Source organism: Hyla sarda, chromosome 2, assembly GCF_029499605.1.
Source record: "Hyla sarda isolate aHylSar1 chromosome 2, aHylSar1.hap1, whole genome shotgun sequence".
In the NCBI taxonomy this organism is placed as follows: Eukaryota; Metazoa; Chordata; class Amphibia; order Anura; family Hylidae; genus Hyla; species Hyla sarda.
The window spans coordinates 281,998,970-282,021,488 of record NC_079190.1 but is presented as its reverse complement, the minus strand read 5'-3'; the positions used below and the strand labels follow the sequence as shown (position 1 = coordinate 282,021,488).

Sequence of the window (22,519 nt, the reverse complement as noted above, 5' to 3'; positions counted from 1 at the left end):
ACCTTTGTGCGATATTATGATATATATGTCGCACGTAAGAAAAACAGAAAGAAAAAACAAATGACCTCAAAACACTCTTTCTATAGACACAATGATAAATGTCCCTTTATATCTCTCAGTGAGTAAAAGTAATAGGAAGTTGAGCAGACATGTCTGTTCTCTACTGCACCATCACTCCTATATTTTACACTGTGAGGGAATGGGGTTTGTATTAATAGTGACACTTTGGTTTGAATAGCAGCATATTGCGGCCTGAATTTTCTTTTTCTTTCCCAGAAGCAAAAGTAGAATTAGAAAAGAGTCCCATAATTTGTGAATATTGCTTTAAATAACAATATGTCATAGCGATTAGCTCACCGAATCCCTTAATTGCTACTTGTGCCATATAAAATGGAACACACATTTATGGTACAGAATTAAGTAATGTTGTTCCAGCTTTAAATGTCACATAAACGCTTCGTAGGAGGTCTGGGAAAGCTAGTTGTAATGATATTATTTCAAAGAAATAATGCCGAGCTGTCATGGCTCCAATCTCCGTTTTGTGTTGGGGTCTGATATAGGAAAGGGGCTGGGAGGAGGTGGGAAAGTGATGGAATGGACGGAAGCTGGGCACCGTTTCAGAAAAAATAAGGTTGGGCGGTTTGAACAGCTCCGAATTTTTTATTAGCTCAGACATTTACTTGCTCTTTTTGCAGTCTTGAATGTTGGCGAAACTTAACTGGTAGATCAGCATCTACGGCCTAGCCTAATCCTCTAGCAAAAATGTTCAGTCCATAAAACTGGTGTACAATCCTAAACAGTTTTTAGTCAATTTCAATAACATTTCTAGTCTATTTCTAACAAAAGTGTGTATCCTAAATATCATTATTATTTGCAACCCTAAGATTTGGGCCTGTGCTGTGTCTGAATCTAATAGCCAAGGTTCTCCACATTCTCTGTATCCCTTTTACTACAGTTTGGGAGCAGGGAAATAGCATATATATATATATATATATATATATATATATACATACATATATATATATATATACATACACACACCGTATTTTTTGCCATATAGGACGCTCCGGCATATAAGACGCACCCAATTTTAAAGGAGGAAAATCTAGAATACAATGTAAAGTATAGGACAGGGATCTTCCAGCGGACCTCCAGATGTTGCAAAACTACAACTCCCAGCATGCCCGGACAGCCAGGAATTGTAGTTTTGCAACATCTGGAGGTCCGCAGGTTGAAGACCACTGGTATAGGAGGTAACACTCACGTTTCCCCGCCGCTTCGGGCCTGTCACCACTTGTCACGCTGCCCTGGATGTCGCCCTCCATTGCTGTCGCCGCGGCCCCTGGGGTGTCCCCGTCGCTCCGGAACGTCTCTGCTGCCCGGTATCCTCGCTCTCCGTTGCCGCCATCATGTCGCTACGCAAACCACTCCTATTGGATGACGGAACGTTGTGCGTGATGACAACGAAAGAGAACGCCGGCCATGCAGGGGATCTCGGCACGGAGCAGACACCGAGGAGGCAGGTAAGGTCCCTCCCGGTGCAGCCGGGTTAGTGTCACCTCCGCTTCAGATGTGGCGGTCAGCTTTGATCGCCGCGTCTGAAGGGTTAATACAGGGCATCACCGCGATCGGTGATGTCCTGTATTAGCTGCGGGTCCCGGCCGTTGATGGCCGCAGGGACCGCCGCGATAGGACAGGGTTTTAATGTGTATTCACCGTATAAGATGCACCAACTTCCCCCCCTCCCCCCCAGTTTTGGGGAAGAAAAAGTGCGTCTTATATGGCGAAAAATAAGGTATATATATATATATATATATATATATATATATATATTTCTTGCCAAAACTAGGAGCCCGCCTTAAACATGGAAGAAGTACATATCTCTTTATTATGTTTTTCCTGTTTTTAATGTTTATGTTCGCGCCTCATTCTGATTACAAATATTGATTCAAAAACTGCTGTGTAAAAATGACCCTAACTCACTTCAGTTGTTGTTTGGGTTGAGCAGCTTTGTGCAGCATATATAGCAGCAGAGCAGTGCCACCTAGTGGTCATATTATTCTACCCATTACTAAGCCTCCCATTCTTGTGCATGAAATTGCTTCTCTACCTCTGTAAGCCTTTGATATCATGTAGAGTTTTGTGATGTCTTATTTCAAGACAAAATAAAAAATGAGACATGCTCCATTGGATGCAGTACAGAGGTATTCTGTCCTAAAAGTCTTCACTTTTTAAATGAATAGCTCTATATGAACTGCACCTGATGGAGTTTAATATTAGGGCCTTCATACAGTACAGCCACTATACATTGCTTTACAGTCACTGTGCACAGGTTTCCGCCATGCATGTGGGGGCTAAAAAAGTTTGTTTAAACTGCTAAACAAGTTTTAAAATGTACCTGTCATTTAATAAAACAGTTTTATGAAGTACTACACAAATGGACAGCAGATTATATAAGTGAATACTGTACAGGTAAATCTAATTCACTCACTGTTAATATCTTCTTGGACTGGAATGGTTCCGTTTTCCTTTCTGCCTTCTCCATGTGGCCCAGACCGCCATGGAGAGTTATTCCAGCTGTGGCCACACAAACATCTTTCCTTGCTTTTTCTAGCACCCTCCTCAACTTTTCAATTTTCCCTCTACAAAGTCCACATCCATTGTACCACAGACATTAATAACACCCACCTTTTTTTTTGCTTCACTCACTTATTGTTTGCCTAATCAGTAGTACTGCCCCTTTTAGGCCTGACATGGTAATAAAGCTTGTTTAACTATGCCCCTTTTTACTCCCTACACAGTAATGCCTCCCTTTGTGCTCCCATACTATAGCAATGCCCCTCTTTGAGCCCTCATACAGTAGTTCCCCTTTGTGCCCAAATAAATTAATGCCCCCACATAGTACCATAGTGATACCACATAGTAGTAATCTACTTTGTGCCTGCATATAGTGTTGCAGCCTGAACCAGGTGGTATGATGAAGTGATAAAATTACATTACCTGCCCCAGGCCCTTATATGCTTAGTATTATGCCAACTACTGGTAGCAAATATGATTTTCTTGTGTATTATAAAGCCAAGCTAAGGACATATAGTGGGTTAATAGTTACATAGTTTATTAGGTTGAAAAGGACAAGAGTCCATCAAGTTCAACCTATATCCCGCTTGTGTTCCTACTGTGTTGATCTAGAGGCTGATGCCAATTGCCCCATACCAGGGGGAAAAACTCCTTCCCAACTCCAATATGGAATTAGTATAAATCCCTGGATCATATTTCTGTCCCTATAAATCTTGTGTCCATCACCTGTAATGTTATTACTCTCCAGAAATGCATCTAGGCCTCTTTTATTGAGTTCCCCATGACCACCTCCTCTGACAGAGAGTTTCACAGTCTCACTGCTCTTACAGTAAAGAACCCCCATCTGTGCTGGCGTGGAAACCTTCTTTTCTCTAGACCTAGAGGATGCCCCCTTGTTATAGATACAGTCCTGGGTATAAATAATCTGCTAGAGGAGAACACAACAGCTTATAGAGGGTTAAGCGAAGTCTCTCACTGCCTGCATATAACCAGCAGCAAAGTCTCTCACTGCCTGCATATAACCAGCAGCAAAGTCTCTCACTGCCTGCATATAACCAGCAGCAAAGTCTCTCACTGCCTGCATATAACCAGCAGCAAAGTCTCTCACTGCCTGCATATAATCAGCAGCAAAGTCTCTCACTGCCTGCATATAACCAGCAGCAAAGTTTCTCACTGCCTGCATATAACCAGCAGCAAAGTCTCTCACTGCCTGCATATAACCAGCAGCAAAGTCTCTCACTGCCTGCATATAACCAGCAGCAAAGTCTCTCACTGCCTGCATATAACCAGCAGCAAAGTATCTCACTGCCTGCATATAATCAGCAGCAAAGTCTCTCACTGCCTGCATATAACCAGCAGCAAAGTTTCTCACTGCCTGCATATAACCAGCAGCAAAGTCTCTCACTGCCTGCATATAATCAGCAGCAAAGTCTCTCACTGCCTGCATATAACCAGTGGCAAAGTCTCTCACTGTCTGCATATAATCAGCAGCAAATCTCTCACTGCCTGCATATAACCAGCAGCAAAGTCTCTCACTGCCTGCATATAACCAGCAGCAAAGTCTCTCACTGCCTGCATATAACCAGCAGCAAAGTTTCTCACTGCCTGCATATAACCAGCAGCAAAGTCTCTCACTGCCTGCATATAATCAGCAGCAAAGTCTCTCACTGCCTGCATATAACCAGTGGCAAAGTCTCTCACTGTCTGCATATAATCAGCAGCAAATCTCTCACTGCCTGCATATAACCAGCAGCAAAGTCTCTCACTGCCTGCATATAACCAGCAGCAAAGTCTCTCACTGCCTGCATATAACCAGCAGCAAAGTCTCTCACTGCCTGCATATAATCAGCAGCAAATCTCTCACTGCCTGCATATAACCAGCAGCAAATCTCTCACTGCCTGCATATAACCTGCAGCAAAGTCTCCCACTGCCTGCATATAACCAGCAGCAAAGTCTCTCACTGCCTGCATATAACCAGCAGCAAATCTCTCACTGCCTGTATATAACCAGCAGCAAAGTCTCTCACTGCCTGCATATAACCAGCAGCAAATCTCTCACTGCCTGCATATAACCAGCGGCAAAGTCTCTCACTGCCTGCATATAAGCAGCAGCAAAGTCTTTCACTGCCTGCATATAACCAGCAGCAAAGTCTCTCACTGCCTGCATATAACCAGCAGCAAAGTCTCTCACTGCCTGCATATAACCAGCAGCAAATCTCTCACTGCCTGCAAATAACCAGCAGCAAAGTCTCTCACTGCCTGCATATAACCAGCAGCAAAGTCTCTCACTGCCTGCATAAAACCAGCAGCAAAGTCTCTCACTGCCTGCAAATAACCAGCAGCAAAGTCTCTCACTGACTGCATATAACCAGCAGCAAAGTCTCTCACTGACTGCATATAACCAGCAGCAAAGTCTCTCACTGACTGCATATAACCAGCAGCAAAGTATCTCACTGCCTGCATATAAGCAGCAGCAAAGTCTCTCACTGCCTGCATATTACTAGCAGCAAAGTCTCTCACTGCCTGCATATAAGCAGCAGCAAAGTCTCTCACTGCCTGCATATTACTAGCAGCAAAGTCTCTTACTGCCTGCATATAAGCAGCAGCAAAGTCTCTCACTGCTTGTATATAACCAGCAGCAAAGTCTCTCACAGCCTGCATATAACCAGCAGCAAAGTCTATCACTGCCTGCATATAACCAGCAGCAAAGTATCTCACTGCCTGCATATAAGCAGCAGCAAAATCTCTCACTGCCTGCATATAACCAGCAGCAAAGTCTCTCACAGCCTGCATATAACCAGCAGCAATGTCTCTCACTGCCTGCATATAAGCAGCAGCAAAGTCTCTCACTGCCTGCATATAACCAGCAGCAAAGTCTCTCACTGCCTGCATATAACCAGCAGCAAAGTCTCTCACTGCCTGCATATAACCAGCAGCAAAGTCTATCACTGCCTGCACATAACCAGCAGCAAAGTCTATCACTGCCTGCATATAACCAGCAGCAAAGTCTCTCACTGACTGAATATAACCAGCAGCAAAGTCTCTCACTGCCTGCATATAACCAGCAGCAAAGTCTCTCACTGCCTGCATATAACCCATACTGTAATACATAAAAAAAATAAAAAATAAACCTCTTATCAGCTCCAGTGCTCCTATCGTGCTTCCTGTATCCTGCTCAGGTCCCCCAGTGCAGTCCTCTTCTTGAGATACAGGATGACATATTGGGCCCATCACACTGTAGCTCAGTGAATCGCTTGCCGCAGCAATGTTCTGCCTTGCCCAGTAATTGCCTGAGTGGCAGTATAAGACATTGGGCATAGGTACCAGGAATAAGACCCAGGCCCAATATGTCACACTGCTGCTCAACCAATTACTCAGCTCTTCGCATTTCTCTCCATAGCAGGAGGTGTGTCACTTATTTTGTTAATCTGCCTATACTGACAGTACTATAGACCGAAAGGGTGACAGCCATGAGACTTCCCACCCATCCATGTCTTCATACTTACCAGGACAGGAGGGAGGTCATTCATTAGTCTAACGCTTATGCCTAAATAGTTATTAAAAACTTTTCTTTATGTTGATAAGCCACTCAAATATGTGCTTTACTGCTTTACTTCATTTCTCCTTCATGTTCTAGCTATTCCAACTGTATGTATTGTGCATTTTGAAATCAAAGCAGCAATCCTATGGCTTTTCAGCCAGCAGAGGCAGGAGAACAGCAATCATATGGCTTTTCAGCCAACAGAGGCAGGAGAACAGCAATCCTATGGCTTTTCAGCCAGCAGAGGCAGGAGAACAGCAATCCTATGTCTTTTCAGCAGAGGCAGGAGAACAGCAATCCTATGGCTGATGGCAGCGGCAGGAGAGCAGCAATCCTATGGCTATAAAGTGTTTTTACACTGCAGTGATCCAGTGTGTAAATCCCTGCCCTCACTTCCTATTTTCTGTCTGTATGTCTCTGTTATTAGGTATGGACTGAGTCTAACAAGAGCAATGTACAGCCAATTCAGTAAAAGGGAGACCCATAAAGGCAAAACATTTTAGACTCATTTTGCAATGAAAATGTAGCAACATTTTTAAAGGATGAAAATTGCATTAGTATTACAGCCATTTTCAGTGGACTGTGATATGGAGCTAACGTTACACTATGGGGCTATTTATATGGGTGAAATATGTGCATATTTTTAAAAAAAATGCAGCGTATGCTACTTTCATCATTTTCTCGCTGGAAATGCCCATTGAAGTCTATGGAAGGGGATTGTATAGCTGCTTCTGTATGTTGTCTATATTTGATCTATATTTCATCAATATTTTATCTGTTCTGCATTCGTTCAAAGTGTAGTTCAGTTTCCTACCTAGAAGACTCCCCGTCATTATTTATTGTACACAAATATGGGTACAGTACTGACAATATGCTGAAGACATTCTTATGCCATTTTATTTGTAATATATCCATATTTCAGATCTGCATTGTGGATACACTCCTGGAAAACCGATAAAGAGTCTAGCAACTGAAGCATTTAGCATTATTATATTTTGCTTTGTAAGCTGTGAAAATATATTGCATACAGGACACTATTCTGTGTTTTCATTTGACAATATTCTTTATCTTATATGTAGCGAAAGCCTTGCAGGCCATTACTCTGATCACACAGACATTGTTAGCTGGATTACATTGTGTAAACTCTTGTCTCTTACCAGATCTATTAGCTTGCACTAGACAAACACAGCCTTAGAGAGGAAGCAGTGTGAGCAGTTTTATCACAAAAGAGACAGAAGTCAGCATGTACCAACCTGTTGGATTGCTCTTTACCACTATGTTACACATATCAATTATTCAGGGTATCACTCGGAGAGATTTGCACAGGCATCAGTACTACACATATTTCTCATACGGTGTTGGCAGCTGTAGAGCAGTAGAATGACATTGTAAGGGCGCTGACAATAACTTATAGCAGCCGTGACCAGAAAGGGTTAGGTCAGCCTGCTAAGTGCCATATGGAAGTGCCATGTATGTTTAGCTGTGCCCTGGCTAAAGATTCACAACTATACATGTTCAGTTTTAGGTTTAAATCAAATATACAGTAGTCCCTCAAGTTACAATATTACGGTAATTGGTTCTGGGACGACCATTGTATGTTGAAACCATCGTATGTTGAGACCAGAACTCTATGGAAACCTGGTAATTGGTTCTGAAGCCACCAAAATGTCATCCAAAAATAGGAAAAAGTGAGGATTAAAGTAAAATAACTAATGCAGATAAAGCAAATCCTTACATATAAAAGTAATAAAGAGCTGCTGGGAGCTGTAAATCACTGTCTATTTCAGTGTTTCCCAACCAGAGTGCCTCCAGATGTCGCGCTGTCCGGGCATGCTGGGAGTTGTAGTTTTGCAATAGCTGGAGGCACCCTCTTTGGGAAACGCTGGTTTATGTAGAGGACAGAAGCTTATTCAGGGTCCTGTACAGAACACGCAGTGTTCTAAAAAAAAGTCAAATGGAGCCACCCACACCTGGTATCCAAAGGAGCAGCTAACCCTGGCAGAGGTAAAGAGTACAGAACATGTAATACCTCCCTGTACTGTAGGGGGCGTTACCAGACACCAGTCACTGAATGCACTTTAGGAATACACAGGTTTTACCAGTGAAATATCCATTCTGATTGGTCGGTTCTTCCAGTCATTGACATGTTTCGCAGATTCTATAGCATTGTATGTTGAGTCTGGTTTCAAGTTACAATGGTCCAGAAAAGACCATTGTATGTTGAAACTATTGTATGTTGAGGCCATTGTAAGTCGTGGGATCACTTGTAATCTTATAAACCCAATGATACTGTATAGAAATGGTATAGACAAAATAAGTACTAAATGATGGTGAATGCGAGTAAGTATAAATGATAGATCGACAGTAGATTTCAATATGGCCCCACCAGCAATACCATTGCTATGCCAGGCTGGACTTATTGTCATAATGCAACACTCACTGTGGGCACTAACTTTTAGGGGATGTTCACAAATAGGAGGGAATTTATCATCAGTGTGCCTGACGAAGCAAGCACCTTTGTGTCAAAATGTTGGGAATTTTTCACATTGCTCACTGTGTGGGCAGGACTTGTGATATGGTGTGGCAAAAAAAGGGTGTTGTCACCTGGCGCACTGAATTAACTATGGTTTACGCCAGCTAGAAAGATCTTATTCAAATCATATTATATCATATCATAATCATATAATATTCATATTATATATTGAAGCATTACTGTCATTACTAAGAAAAAAATAAAAATGCTCAAGTGATTGTAGTAATGTGTCCTAAGACCTGTATCCATATTAATCATGTTTTTATATGTAAAATACCTTTTGATCTATATTTTACTTACTCTTCTGGCAGTTCTCCTGGAAGCTCGGGGCGTTTCTTCAAGAGCATGATGAACTTGCTCCTGCCCCCCCAAACCCCCCTTTCCATGAGGTCTGCACAAACATTTTTACGTTTGCAAAGCTTTCTGCCTAAAGTGCATGCTTTTTATAACTCAGACATGTGGAACCTACAGTCATGGCCATAAATGTTGGCACCCCTGATATTTTTCTAGAAAATGAAGTATTTCTCACAGAAAAGGATTGCAGTAACACATGTTTTGCTATACACATGTTTATTCCCTTTGTGTGTATTGAAACTAAACCAAAAAAAGGAGGAAAAAAAGCAAATTGTACATAATGTCACACCAAACTCCAAAAATGGGCTGGACAAAATTATTGGCACCCTTAACCTAATATTTGGTTGCACACCCTTTGGAAAAAATAACTGAAATCAGTCGCTTCCCATAACCATCAATAAGCTTCTTACACCTCTCAGCCGGAATGTTGGACCACTCTTCCTTTGCAAACTGCTCCAGGTCTCTCTTATTGGTGTTCAAAGGGATTTAGATCTGGACTCATTGCTGGCCATTTCAGAACTCTACAGCGCTTTGTTGCCATCCATTTCTGGGTGCTTTTGCTTTTTTACGTATGTTTGGGGTCATTGTCCTGCTGAAGACCCAAGATCTCAGACGCAAACCTAGCTTTCTGACACTGGGCTGTACAGTGCGACCCAAAATCCATAGGTAATCCTCAGATTTCACGATGCCTTGCACACATTCAAGGCACCCAGTGCCAGAGGCAGCAAAACAACCCCAAAACATCATTGAACTGCCACCATATTTCACTGTAGGTACTGTGTTCTTTTCTTTGTCGATCTCATTCTGTTTTCGGTAAACAGTAGAATGATGTGCTTTACCAAAGAGCTCTATCTTGGTCTCATCTGTCCACAAGACGTTTCCCCAGAAGGATTTTGGCTTACTCAACTTCATTTTGGCAAAATGTAGTCTTGCTTTTTTTTTATGTCTCTATGTCAGCAGTGGGGTCCTCCTGGGTCTCCTGCAATAGCGTTTCATTTCATTTAAATGTAGATGGATTGTTCGCACTGACACTGATGCTCCCTGAGCCTGCAGGACAGCTTGAATATCTTTGGAACTTGTTTGGGGCTGCTTATCCACCATTCTGACTATCCTGCATTGACACCTTTCATAATTTTTTCTCTTTTGTCCACACCCAGGGAGATTAGCTTCAGTGCCATGGGTTTAAAACTTCTTGGTAATGTTGCGCACTGTGGACAAAGGTAAATCTAGATCTCTGGAGATGGACGTGTAACCTTGAGATTGTCACACACCGACACACAATGTAAAGACTAAGTGAACTTCTCTCCTTTTTATCTTTCAGGTGTGATTTTTATATTGCCCACACCTGTTACTTGCTCCAGGTGATTTTAAAGGAGCATCACATGCTTGAAACAATCTTATTTTTCCACAATTTTGAAAGGGTGCCAATAATTTTGTCCAGCCCACTTTTGGAGTTGGGTGTGACATTATGTCCAATTTGCCTTTTTTCCTCCTTTTTTTTTGGTTTAGTTCCAATACACACAAAGGGAATAAACATGTGTATAGCAAAACATGTGTTACTGCAAACCTTTTCTGTAAAAAAAATACTTAATTTTATTTCAAAATTTCAGGGGTGCCAACATTTACGCCCATGACTCTATATATATGATCTACAAGGTTCTGACTGATACCACAGATCACTAGAGGAAAGTGGCAGAAGCACTTGTGTTTCCTGACACCATCGCACATCTTTCCAACTACTGATGCTGTGTTAAATTATAATAACTGCCAGAATGCTACCGATGGCACAATGGTATATGATGGTATCTCCTAGCAATATGCCTCCCAATGTCTGTGCTTAGGTAAAGTTGTGAAAACATGTAGATGTCAAATACATTTGCATCAAGCCAACCTGTCAGTTTTGAAATTCTACTGCCGGATCCAGCTGCCGGATCCCCAAAACATGATGTGAATGCACCCTTAGTGCGATATCAAACCGCTTGAACTGAAGTTGAGATGAAAACATTGGTCACTTTAACATAAGCATTGTGACCGCTACATGAAAGCCCAGGCTCTGTTATAAAACATTGATTTCCTTCAGCTCACTGATAAGGATCATGGCTTAGAATGACTTGTGTGTGGGCTTCTTCTGGTGACAAGTGGATTATTCCGGAGAATTGGTCAGTCTTACTGGCAGTGCAAATGTTGCATTTCTTTTAAAGAGGTTATTTGCTATAGAAAAAGCCTATTGATATATACCATGGCCGCAATCTACTGGACAGCACAAAGATTGGTGACAAAGAGCGTCTTTCCCTGGAGGATCTGACAGGTCTGTACTTTAGACAGCACATTAACTTCATTGACTGCCGTGTATTGTTTAATTTCCTCTATAAGGGTACGTTCACACGAGCGTATCCCCAGCGCGGATTACGCTGCAGTTACGCCGCTGAAGGACTGCTGTATGCTGCCTTTACAGGTGCCTGCTCGGAGCGGAAATACGCTCGCACTCGCAAGACTCGCACACATCGCGCTCGCTCCCCCTGCTCTATGAGCTTGGCCGAGAGCTGCCGCGATGTGCGAGCATACTGCACATCGCAGTGTGTCTGCTCATAGCAGCAGATTGCCGCTCCGAGCAGGCACCTGTAAAGGCAGCATACAGTGATTCTGTAGCGGCGGATCTGCAGCGTAATACGTGCTGGGGATCCGGTCGTGTGATCGTACCCTTATGGTGCTGCAGAAATAACTGTACACTCACTGCTCATTTCCCCAATATTAAAGATGATTGCTTGGGGTCCAACAGGACACTGTGTCATCAGCTGCCTGTCTATAGACCCTTCTTACAAACCCCCTTCTCGCCATATTCCATACCTAATATTCTTTAAGAGGATGCTTGCTTCTGACATGCTGGATTGTATCCAGGGAGCATTACCTAAATCTAAAGTCCTCTGATAATGTACCGTAGATAAATGATGTACATCCATCCATTTAGTTCTAGATGTAAGGACTCTTTCACACTATGAAATAGTTCCATTTAGGAACATCCGTCACCTGTTCCGTCACTATATCGGCGAAACCCGGCCGTTACAGAACCCCTGACAGCCGTGACTAAATTGCATTGCTGCCTATGGGGTTTTGTAACTGCATGCAGTAATTTTTCCGCCACGATGTTCCGTCACTGTATAACGCCCGTAATGAATTACGGGCATATACGGGTGCAAACGGGCAGTTGCAAAACCCCATAGGCTGCAATGCAATTTTGTAACGGCCGGGTTTCGCCGATATAGTGACGGAACTGGTGACGGAAGTTCCTAAACATAACTATTTCATAGTGTGAAAGAGGCCTAATACGTTCTATTGTAGATATGACATTCTACTGTATTTGGAGATTATGTCAGCTATTTAAGGAACAGCATCATTTTATAACATCTGTACGTGTTGTATTAGTCATAAGGATGTTTAGTATTACATGTGGGGATGGGAATATCTACTATTTGACACAAGCATTATATTTTTTAATAAAAAGAAGACTTAAATAGCTTTTATGGTGGGTGCAAGTGTAATACAAGACATCTTCACTACAGCTAATACACAGTGGCACAGTGCACTACTATGTTTAAGGAATTATTCTCTTATTAAGGTCACTGTAAACCCTGGGCTGTTCACAAAGCTTGGATCCCCCATATTGGACCAGGATGACCTAATTTGTTCATATCTATCTATCTATCTCATATCTATCTATCTTATATATTAGTTTGATGTATATTCTAGTAGATAATACATATTGGACTGAATAAATAGGTTAGCATGTGAAATCTATAAACAATTCTTTGGGGCCTAAGTAATCATTTACATACTTCTCAGGTGCTAAAATATGTATAACATCCAATTTGGGCCTAAGTGTACTGTTATGTTTAAAGAGGTACTCCGGCGAAAAACATCTTATCCTCAAAGGATAGGGGTTAAGACAGTGGTCTCCAAACTGTGGCCCTCCAGATGTTGCAAAACTACAATTCCCAGCATGCCTGGACAGCCGTTGGCTGTCCAGGCATGCTGGGAGTTGTAGTTTTGCAACATCTGGAGGGCCACAGTTTGGGGACCACTGGGTTAAGATGTCTGATCGCGGGAGTCCCACTGCTGGGGACCCCCACGATCTTCGGGACGGCAGTGGCAACGTCTGGAACATGAAAGCTTGGAGCTTTCGTGTTGATGTCATGCCATGCCCCCTCCATTAATGTCTATGGGAGGGGACGTGATGGCTAGTACGTAGCCATCACGCCTCCCATAGACATGAATGGAGGGGGTGTGGCGTAACTTGGCATCTGGCGTTCGCTCCGTGCACGGATGACTGGGGGATGGTGGATAACATATCTGATCCACCGCTGGGGACCCACGATCAGACATGTTATCCCCTATTCTTTGGATAGGGGATAAGATGTTTTTCGACAGAGTACCTCTTTAAGCATCTTTTTTAAAAGACTTGGGTAGTCGCACTGATGATTTAGTGTGGTGAGAGTGTGATGAGAGCAGATGGAATTACCCTTATGTTCATGATGCCAGGGCGTGGTTTATCCTTTACACCACCCGAAGGAATACCGCTGGATGCTGGTCTAGGCACGGGGGCAAATAATGACTCCAACGCCAAGTTACGGAACAATGGAAGCTTTACTTAGTCAGAAAGGTGTAACAGTCTATACAGCTTGGCTGGGCCCAAGGGGGTGACCAGTGACTTCAGAGACCTCAGGGCTTGCTGGGACTTATGGTGGACTGGGACAATTTGCTGCAGAGCCATGCTGACTGAAGACAGATTGACTTGGAATGACTTGACTATAGCAGATTATGATTGACTTCACCCCTTCTGTAGCTTACCAGGCTTTGACTTGACCTGTGGGGTGCTGGACTTTAGGATCCATGGCTGCGTGGTAGACTTTAGGCCTCTTTAGGACTCCAGACACACACCTAGGAATTGGCCTTTATGCAACTTAGCAAAGACTTAAAGATGAAAGAGAATGAGCTAGCTCCACCTAAGGCTTATATGGGGGAGACTTGGAGGGGTGCCATAGGTCACTCCTAGTTCACATGGTCACTGGTACCTCACTGGGTTACAATCACATGACAACAGGTCTTAAAGGCATAACATATTTTATATACAGTACCCGTGGGGTGACTGTATGGAGGCTGCCTGACAGGGCAGCAAGGGTACAGGGGTGCAACTCCTGTACTGGGCCACCACATTAGCATAGATGCATTTTAAGGGTAGGGTCATACATTGTGTATTCGCAGCGTATTTCACTGTGCGTAAAATCCATTGCGGGAAATACGCTGCACATTCTCCTATAAGCAGACTCACAGGGCTACCCGCGGAAGCACTGTGTTCGCAGTGAGGTTTGGATGCGGGTCACAGTCAGGTCAGCGCGCTGGGCTGCCTCCAAACCCCACTGGGTAGCCCTGTGTGTCTGCTCAAAGGGGAATAAGCATCGGATTTTTTACTGCAAAGAAAAACCATATACATATCTTAACTCAACACAAATATTTGCTAACCTGTTAAAATATTGAGCCTAATATATTTTTAGCGTAGACTCTATTTCCAATAGGGGAAGTCAACAGGACTATACCATTACATATAGACTGGAGGACTGCGACTACTGCAGCCGACAGAGCTTGGGAAACCAGGGTAGGAGTTAGGGCTGTAGCTTGAATGGAAGCACTATAGTCAGAGACATATGGCAGCTGCAGCTAATAAGTAATAGGTTAAAGGTTTTTTATTTTATTTATTGATGGTCTGTTCTCAGCATAGGCCCTCAATATCTGATCAATTTTTTTTAAAGAGCCGAGGCAAGTGCTCTCTATCACCCAAAGTGCAAGAAAAAGTGCAAACGTGTCACACTAAAAAAACGTGCATAAAGGATGCGGTCTATCACTAAGCCTTTCTCCAACAGGAGAGAGGCAGCCCAACAAACCTACCCTTCACCTCCGGGCCAAAAGGCACCTGCAAGGATTCAGTTTCGATGCCCCTTTTCGCCTAAGCTACTAAGGGGCCGAAAATGCTCCTGGCTTCAACCGAAGCGTTAACCAAGGTATCAGCCAAGGAGCCGTATACTGATGGCATCTTGACTGAAGCCAAGATGCCCAGGGGTTGAAGGGAGGTGAGGAACCTAATGGCCACACACACCTCCCCTAGACCACCAGGAGGGACACCCAGAAGGGCTACCGCATCCTAACAATCCTGTGTACAAAAACAGACACATAAATTTGGCACAGTGACAAACAAAAAAATAATAATAATAAGTGGACGAGTGCAGATAAACTGCCCGGTGATCCAGCCGGATCTATAAAAATTTCCCTGATCCTAGCCAAAGGTGAAGAGTAATGGTGCAGTGCTTTCACTCAGTGAGTTATAACACAAAGTGAGTTTTGGCACCTCAGGGTCACCACTCCCCGAGGCACAGAAGTACCTCGGCTCTACACCCCCCAACCTTATGGCGAGACCCAGAGGAAACAGGTCACATCAGGACAGCCGTCGAGCTGATTCCTCAGAACCAGACCCCAAACGCCCGGGACACCAGCCTCCTCCATGCAGCACCCATCCCCACCAGCCCCACACCGGTGGGACTTCTCCACCGGTATGAAACTGATAAGAACCGATACTACACTTGATCTTAGCCAAAAGGCCGAGAAGTGATAATATCAATATCTGATCAATGTTGTTCCTACACCCAGGAGGCCCCAACTAATCAGCTGTGTTTTAATCTGTGTAGTAGCCATGCTGGGTTACTGCAGCTCAGCTTACATTAATACCAGAGCTGAAGTTACCCAGCATTGCCACAACACAGTGTACAGAGCCGTCTGCTCCCGAATCTATTTACTGTTAATGATAAAAATTCCTGAAAAAGCCCTGCTGGGTCACCCAAACCGCCTATGTCATGATTTGCCACAGAAAATATATTTAAACTTAATAATATTGTTCTACTCTCTGTAACTGACAGTTTGATTACTGGGAATGTAAAATATAACATATGGAGCAAGGTTATTCTAGGTTATCTGCGGAAGACTTAATATATGATATAACTACAGTAGTAGAAGGAACATTTCATAAAAAAACAAATAAAGCAGCCATGATGTATTTGCTAAGACTGGAGGTAATCACACATTTCCTTGTACTCAGAGTAGTACCAAGGATGTATTACCGAGGATGTTGTAATACTAAGGAAATTGTATAACCAAGGATGTTGTATTACCAAGGATGTTGTATTACCAAGGAAATTGTATAACCAAGGATGTTGTATTACCAAGGATGTTGTAATACCAAGGAAATTGTATAACCAAGGATGATGTATTACAAAGGATGATGTATTACCAAGGATGATGTATTACCAATGATGTTGTATTACCAAGGATGTTGTATTACCAATGATGTTGTATTACCAAGGATGTTGTGTTATCAAGGATGTTGTATTACCAAGGATTTTGTGTTACCAAGGATGTTGTATTACCAATGATGTTGTATTACCAAGGATGATGTACTACCAATGATGTTGTATTACCAATGATGTTGTATTACCAATGACGTTGTATTACCAAGGATGTTGTGTTACCAATGACGTTGTATTACCAAGGATGTTGTATTACCAATGATGTTGTATTACCAATGATGTTGTATTACCAATGACGTTGTATTACCAAGGATGTTGTGTTACCAATGACGTTGTATTACCAAGGATGTTGTATTACCAATGATGTTGTATTACCAATGATGTTGTATTACCAATGATGTTGTATTACCAATGATGTTGTATTACCAATGACGTTGTATTACCAAGGATGTTGTGTTACCAAGAATGGTGTATTACCAAGGATGATGTATTAGCAAGGATATTGTATTACCAATGATGTTGTATTACCAATGATGTTGTATTACCAAGGATGTTGTGTTACAAAGGATGTTGTACTGTATTACCAATGATGTTGTATTACCTATGATGTTGTATTACCAATGATGTTGTATTACCAAGGATGTTGTATTACCAATGATGTTGTATTACCAAGGATGTTGTATTACCAAGGATGATGTATTATCAATGATGTTGTATTACCAATGATGTTGTATTACCAATGATGTTGTATTACCAAGAATGTTGTATTACCAAGAATGTTGTATTACCAAGAATGTTGTATTACCAATGATGTTGAGTAAAGTGTGTACATGATATAGCTCTGAGGGTACCATAAGAAATAATGCATTCTCTTTTAAAATGGACCTGTCAGCAGGTAAACAAGGGTGTAAAAAAGCCCATGTCTACATAGGGCTAGTCAGTATGAATCAGGGCATACCTTTTTTTATTTCAATAGGCCTCTCCATTTGGTGTGATGTAAGCATTTTTATATGAAATGCAAATGAGGTTTAAGTTCCCAGGGACAAGAAACCAGTTAGTTACAGCTCATGTCCTCTTCAGCACCGCTCACAGCCTACTTGCATAGACCTACCCTCGATAAAGAGGAGATAGGTTGGCTAATCCTGGACTCTTGCAATGCTGGGGAACTCACTTGAGCCTTATTTGACTACTGAATTTTAAATGGAATGCTTGGAATCTAGCCATTTGCCTATTTACTGTTATCTAGCTGGTCCACTATTACTGTTGGTCAGTAAGCAATGTTGTCCTTTTTACTTATTTTGGCTGTTGTCAAAGGGTAAGATTCATGAACCTGTCTAAAAGAGGATGTCTTTGGATCCCACAGCAACCAATCAGAGCTCAGCTTTCATTTCATATTCTGCTCTTAAGAGCTGTGCTGTGATTGGCAAATGAAACAGTTTTTCTTTTAGACAGTTTCATAAATTAGCAAAAATATTTTTAATTGATCGAATTCATCTAAGAGGAAAATGAAGCAACTTTGCAAGCAGATAAATTGACATTCTGCTGTTTTGTATCTTTTGTATCAACAATTTTCATGCGGACTTATGTCTCTTCATGGTTATTGACCACAACCAAGCTTTGTATGTAGCTTGATAGAGCAGTAAGACTAAGTTTACACTTTTGAAATAACAGTATATTAGCAGTGGCCATTCATTTCAATGGATAGAATAGTCTACCTCCAGAATGGACGCGGCAGTTTACATCAACACATACAGAGAATGTAGGGTACTTAACCAGTGTGAAAGAATCCTTTATCGTCTATCTCTGCCTCCTCTTTTTATTAACCTACAGGCAGTAATTGTGTACATATTACTTTAAGGCATTTTCCCACTAAAGTGTGTGATGGCGTATTGCTAGAATTGCCTGGATCCCCAATGGTTTTAGTGTAAAGAGGCTGCAGTGGTAATTAAGGGCTATGACTATGGCTATGGCTTTTATATGTGTTAGTAGTTACAGTAAAGGGAATGTGAATGTAACAACTACATTTTTTTACTGACCAAAGCCAGATACTGAAACCTGTTTTTTTTTTTTTTTTTTTTTTTTTTTTTTTTAAATGGGCACTCTCATTAAAACAATTTGGCTATTGCACTCCTTATGGTAAATATAAAATCTTTTTAATGTACGTTGTTTAAAAAAAAATGAAATTTTCTATGTTTTGTGTTTAAAAAAGCTGCCACTATGTGTCTCCCTACTTGTCCAGAGCACATTTTCCCCCATCTTTTTCTTTGGACTTTGGACTTCTGCTGGCCTGGCAAAAGCAGGAAATGCTGTGGCGTGTGAGTGCAGCCTTATCCAATCATAGCTCATCTCACACACTGAACTGCTATGGGCTGTGTGTAACCAGAAAATAACGTGGTTTCAAATGGCAGGAAATGCTCAACCCCAAATGCAGTTGTGCCTTTATACTGGGGGAGCAGATCCTGCGCTTGTGGTCTGTTCCTAAGGGCGATTCGCAGCATAAAATGCATACAATGGGGGATGCCTGCAGCAGACCATAAGTGCCAAAATGGCATCCTACACCCAATGAAAAGTGTGGATGTGTTACATATAGAATACATAAATTTAGGTGCACTACTGTGGTAGATGTAGACAGTAACATAAGACTAACCCTCAAAATGATGTTAAAATTGAGACATTAGCCAGTATATCCTTATATGAAGGACACACCTGAGCCCGCACACCAACGCCATGGTTTCTCAAGTGGCACAGGACCTAACACTAAATCTACCTGTGCCATATGGGCAATACCAGATGCCAGTGGGCAATTACAGCGGCATTAGGTCCAACTCACAGCCTGCTCCCAGTTCACTTCAGTGTGGCTAAGCACACATACAGTTGGAGGAGGTAGGAAGGCTATGAGCCCCACCCAAGTAGGCTGATATGTTGCTGGCCTCACAGGTGAACCAAAATGCTGCCTATAATAGTGATTAAGGCGCATTAGATTTGGAGTTTATAAACCTCCAAGTACGTGGTTTCAAATGGCAGGAAATGCTCAACCCCAAATGGAGTTGTGCTTTTATGCTGGGGGAGCAGATCCTGCACGTGTGGTCTGTTGCTAAGGGCAATCCCCAGCATAAAGTGCATACAATGGAGGATGCCTGCAACAGACCACAAGTGCCACAATGGCATCCTACACCAGATGAAAGGTGTGGAAGTGTAACTAATAGAATAATACATACATTTAGGTGCACTACTGTGGTGGTTTAACATCATTTTGAGGGTTAGTCATATGTTACTGTCTACATCTAACACAGTAGTGCACCTAAATTTAGAGCAATATCAAGGTAGAAAACTAACAAATAATAAAAATAAAGGCAGGGGGTGGTTTATCATGATGGGGGCAATGAACTGGGAGGATTATAAAATTTACCAAGATCATGATACTCTTTAACCTTTTTCTGCTATCTAATTTTATTTCATTTTTAGCACATTATCATGTTGGCACACATTTTGGCTAAATGGTTTTAAAAACATTCAGATATGTTTTTCAGCAAACTGCATAATCATAGGCAAGATAGAATTGATGGGAGAGTTTTATAAGCATGCTCAGTGACATGTGAAGAGAGGTCTTTGTGCAGTGAGAAGGAAAGGCTGATAACCTACCACCATTAATTGTGAATGGCTTTATTCTGTATTATGTATATAATGGTGTCACCTTTTATTGAAATCCTATATGTGATGATAGGGAGGAGACTGCTGAAAAGTAATGTGTCTACAGAACAAAAAGTGTCCACTTATCATTGGGCCCAGTGGCCATAATCAAATTAGCAAGATTTCAGGAATATTTTATAATGTCGGTAGTAGGGATGTAAGAAAAAAATCGATTTGTGCGATTATCGCAATTTTTTCACTTGGCGATACTGAATCAATTCAAAATATTTTTGAATCGATTCTTTTAGGGATGTGGAATTTGTATCTCCTGACGCCCGGAAAAGCATGTCCTGGGCATCAGGAGATACAAGTTCCACATTTGTGGAGCCGGGCAGGCCGGATCTGATGCGGCGGCGCTCTGGGTGTACGGAGCGGGCTCCGACTCGTGCCCGCTCCGTACTCTGCGACCCCCGGCTGATTTCAGTAGCCGGGGGCCGCTGATGCATCACCGCCGCTAGTATCCAGCATGCGGTGCTCTACATTGTGTATGGAGAGGGCTCCGGACTCGTGCCCGCTCCATACTCTGCAGCTCCCGGCTGTTCTCAGTAGCCGGGAGCCGCCACTAATAGCCAGCATGCGTCGATTGCCGCGGCTGGCTATTAAAGGAGAAGTCCGGCGCGCACATTTCTCATTTTATCCCATCCAGGCTGCAAAATAAAAGAAAACACACTTTCTCTTACCTGCCAACGAGCCCCCGGAGCTCCGGTACAGGTGTTCGGTCCCCGGGCTGTATTCTTCTTACTTCCTGTTAGCCCGGCACGTCACACGGAGCTTCAGCCTATCACCGGCCGTAGCGATGTCCCGCCTCTGCTGGTGATAGACTGAAGCTCCGTGTGACGTGCCGGGCTAACAGGAAGTAAGAAGAATACAGCCCGGGGACCGAACACCTGTACCGGAGCTCCGGGGGCTCATTGGCAGGTAAGAGAAAGTGTGTTTTCTTTTATTTTGCAGCCCGGACGGGATAAAATGAGAAAAGTGCGCGTTGGACTACTAGATCGCCGCTGTCAAAGCTGACAGCGGCGTCTGAATGGATCTGTGAATGCTCCCTGGTGGGCGATGTATCGGGATATATCGCGATGTATCATCACCTAGACGGTATCGCGATATATCGGGATATATCGAATCGCCACACTGGTATCGCGATTAGAATCATATCGCCAAATTCTTGGCGATTCACACCCCTAGTCGGTAGTAAAATGGAAGATAAAAAAAAAAGTCATCGATATGTCTTGAAAAATATGTTTAACATAAAAACTTAATTTAAAAAATAGTTAATTTTTAAGATAAAACATTTTTCCTAATTTGCATGCAAAATAAAATTGTATTTGGTCGCAGATAGCAATCTCCATTCCTTGATTTATTTGTAGGCTCCTGATATGTAGTTTGAAACCTGCTTCTAGTTTAAGACTTAAGTGATGTGGGTGTGTCCCTTCCAGCAGGGGTATGTGGGTATGTCGCACAGTGGAATGTTCACTTTGAAAGTTTCAGGTTGCAGGCTACAGGCTCTGGCAGAACATGCCAGCGCTATGACTGCTTGTAAATGCGTCCTCTACCTAGACCATGATGCAATTCCAAGCAGACTCCACAGAAAGAATTGACATGACTGCGGAAGGTGAAATCAGAATTTCCGTGGCAGATGTTTTTGCGGAAATTACGCTGTTTGCAAGGTGAAAAAATAGGAGTTTGCTGTAATTACGGTATATTTCCAAGCAAAATTTTTTTCGCCGTATTCTGCTCGGAAATTCTACCATGTGAATGGGGCCTAACTTACACAAAGGGGGCAATTAACTAAGACTGGCATTTCATACGTCAGTTTCATGTATAATCCGGCCCTTGTCAGCAATGCTGGATTTATTAAAGGGGTACTCTGGTGCTTACACATCTTATGCCCTATCCAAAGGATAGGGGATAAGATGCCTGATCGCGGGAGTCCTGCAGCTGGAGACGCCCGTGATCATGCACGCGGCACCCCGTTTGTAATCATTCCCCAGTCCTTTGGATAGGGGATAAGATGTGTAAGCACCCTTTAAGTACCCCTTTAAGAAGTGCTAGTCTCTCAATAAGTCCACTTCTGCTGTGTCTGCCCATGCATCAGCCTCAGGCTAGGATTCCACTTGTTTTTTTTACCAGTGTCTTTTTCACTGCAAAAAACGCCAGAAAAAAATGCCAGTACAATTTCCTGCGGCTGACATTTTTTCTGGATTTTTTTCTGTTTGCTTTTTTTTTAGCATTTGAGTTGAAATTGCATTTCACGCCCCTTTGGCGTTTTTTTCTAAATGTGTTGGGTACCAAAAAAAAAAGAAGCATGCAGTAGGGATGGGAAAAATTTTTTAAGGAAGACTTTTAATACATTTTTTATAAAGTGTGTATGTGTTTCACTTTTTTTTTTTTTTTTTGGTAGTATTAATACTCCCAGCATGGAACAGACTGTTCCATGATGGGAGGAGTAGTACCTGTACTAATAGACTTATTGCC

General features: G+C 42.4%; 1 protein-coding gene and 1 non-coding gene across 7 annotated transcripts in view; one reads left to right on the top strand and one right to left on the bottom strand.

Annotated features, from left to right (window-relative positions):
- PTPRU (protein tyrosine phosphatase receptor type U) overlaps positions 1 to 22,519 on the top strand; it is a 140,942-nt gene that overhangs the window by 29,609 nt on the left and 88,814 nt on the right. The gene's annotated exons all lie outside the window — the stretch shown is intronic.
- LOC130359844 (U2 spliceosomal RNA) lies at positions 15,479 to 15,664 on the bottom strand. The gene has a single exon (XR_008890481.1). It is a non-coding gene; the product is annotated as a U2 spliceosomal RNA (small nuclear RNA).